Source organism: Lucilia cuprina, chromosome 5 (genome assembly GCF_022045245.1).
Source record: "Lucilia cuprina isolate Lc7/37 chromosome 5, ASM2204524v1, whole genome shotgun sequence".
Lineage (NCBI taxonomy): Eukaryota > Metazoa > Arthropoda > Insecta > Diptera > Calliphoridae > Lucilia > Lucilia cuprina.
The window spans coordinates 9672807-9675417 of record NC_060953.1 but is presented as its reverse complement, the minus strand read 5'-3'; positions in this window follow the sequence as shown (position 1 = coordinate 9675417).

Below are 2611 nucleotides of genomic sequence, written 5' to 3'. Positions count from 1 at the left end.
TAGACTAGACTATAGACTAGGCTATAGACTAGACTATAGACTAGGCTATAGACTAGACTATAGACTAGGCTATAGACTAGACTATAGACTAGACTATAGACTAGACTAAAGACTAGACAAACGACTAAACTAAAGACTCTACTATAGACTAGACTATAGACTAGACTAAAGACTAGACTATAGACTTGACTGTAGACTAGACTGTGGATTATACTATAGACTAGATTACAGACTAGACTATTGACTAAGACTATAGGCTAGACTATATAGTAGAATATAGACTAGACTATGGAGTAGACTATAGACTGGACTATACAATAGACTATAGACTAAATTATAGACTTGAATGTAGACTAGATTATAGAGTTAACTATAGACTAGATAGAAGACTGGTCTGAATTGGTAATGTGTAGTCTAGTTTTGGCACACGAACTATAATTCGGTTTATTGTCTAGACTATAGACTAATTTCTAAAAAAAGAACATATTCGGAAATATAAATTATATTTAAAACAATATATTGAACTCTTTTGAGCTCAATTTTAGGCTCCAGTGGAACAGCCACATATTTAAATATAATCCCCAAAAAGGTGTATGTTTCAAATTAAATATCAAAAAAATGTTATATATTACTTCCGTTGAAAAAATAAACTCCAACTCCGCTCTATATGCATGTATAAGTTACATTTGATTCCTTACGAAACAAAAAAAATATATGTCAAACTCACACATGAGTCTAAAACTATCAGGATATGTGGCAATTTGACAAGCAACACATAAATTACAAAAAACCAACAACAACAGAAAAAAATGAGAACTTTACATTATCCAGCACTTTGGGGAATATAACAGGTGGACTTTACTAAAAATTATTTATGAACTAAAATTGTTGTACGTTAACAAAACCACAAAAGAACTAAGAGTCATGTAAAACAGACATAAAAAGCATACAAATTGATTTCTAATTAGTTGCAGTGACAAAACAACCCACAAAAACCAACATACCCCAAAAATTGTTGATGACATGTACTAAGTAAGAGAGAGTACTTGTAGTAAAGAATGTTGTTTTTTTTTTTGGAAAGATGAAATTTGAGATTTTCGTATGGTACACAGCCTGATGTCGCACGTCGTCAACACATTTTTTTTTTCTTTATTATATTTTTGAATATTTTTTTTCTGAAATGATATATTTTCTTTAAGGTTATTGTTAGTAATTGAAAATGAAACGCCCAAACTAGTAGCTGTGTGTATTGTACGCAGGAGCTGCAAGACTAAAACTGTAGTTTAATGATGTTCTAGCTGGGAGCCATATGTATCCATACGTTTTTTTCTTTAGTTTTATATATATTCTAACAGATTAAGTTACCCATATGTGGAACTATAAGTAAGTTTTGGATTTTAAAAGGACATTAGCAGCCAAAAAAAAATGCTAAAAATGTGTCACATGTGATGTATGTTTTTGTTAATACTCTTTAAATACTTGTACGTGTATAAAATATTAAAATATTTTTGGAGCTAAAATTTTAAAAACAACAAAAACATTTAAAAATAAAAATGCATATTTAGTTGTATAATATTCCTGATAATCTATTGTTAACAGCTGTTACTTATTAGGTGTTTATTTGTATTTTTTCTTGTTTCTTAAAAGATCTTTTTTAATTAACGGTATTAAAACTTTTAGCAGCAGATGAGGTTTCATATAAGGAAGAGTGGTGAAAGTATGAGAGAGATTAAATTAAAAATAAAGAAACTTTGTGACATGTGTCAATATTAATAAGATTATATTGAAAGTTTTAAAAGCACAGAGGTTTATTAAATTATTATACCCAAAACACACTCATGAAGTATTAGCTATAGTCTTTTCAAGGTAGTAGGCTAGTCTAAGTCCTACATTATAGCTTATATTCTATAATATAATATAGTCTAGTTTATAGTATAATGTATTGTCTAGTCTATAGTCTAGCTTATAGCCTAGTATATAGTCCAGTCTATGGTCTAGTCTACAGTCCACTCCAAAGTGTAGTCTATAGTCTAGTTATAGTTAAGTCTAAAGTCTAGTCTATAGTCTAGTCTATAATCTAGTCTATAGTTTAATCTAAAGTCTAGTCTTAAATCTAGTAAATAGCCTAGTCTACAGTCTAGTCTATAGTCTAGTCTATAGTTTATTCTATAGTCTAGTCTATAGTCTAGTCTATAGTCTAGTCTATATTCTATTCTATAGTCTAGTCTATAGTCTAGTCTATAGTCTAGTCTATAATCTAGTCTATTATCTAGTCTATAGTCTAGTCTATAGTCTAGTCTATAGTCTAGTCTATAGTCTAGTCTATAGTATAGTCTATAATCTAGTCTATAGTCTAGTCTATGACTAGTCTATAGTCTATAGGCTAGTCTATAGACCAGTCTATATTATATTCTTTAGTCTAGTCTATAGTCTAGTCTATAGTCTAGTCTATGACTAGTCTATATTCTATTCTTTAGTCTAGTCTACAGTGTAGTCTACAGTGTAGTCTATAGTCTAGTCTATAGTCTAGTCCATAGTCTAGTCTATAGTCTAGTCTATAGTCTAGTCTATAGTTTAGTCTATAGTCTAGTCTATAGTCTAGTCTATAGTC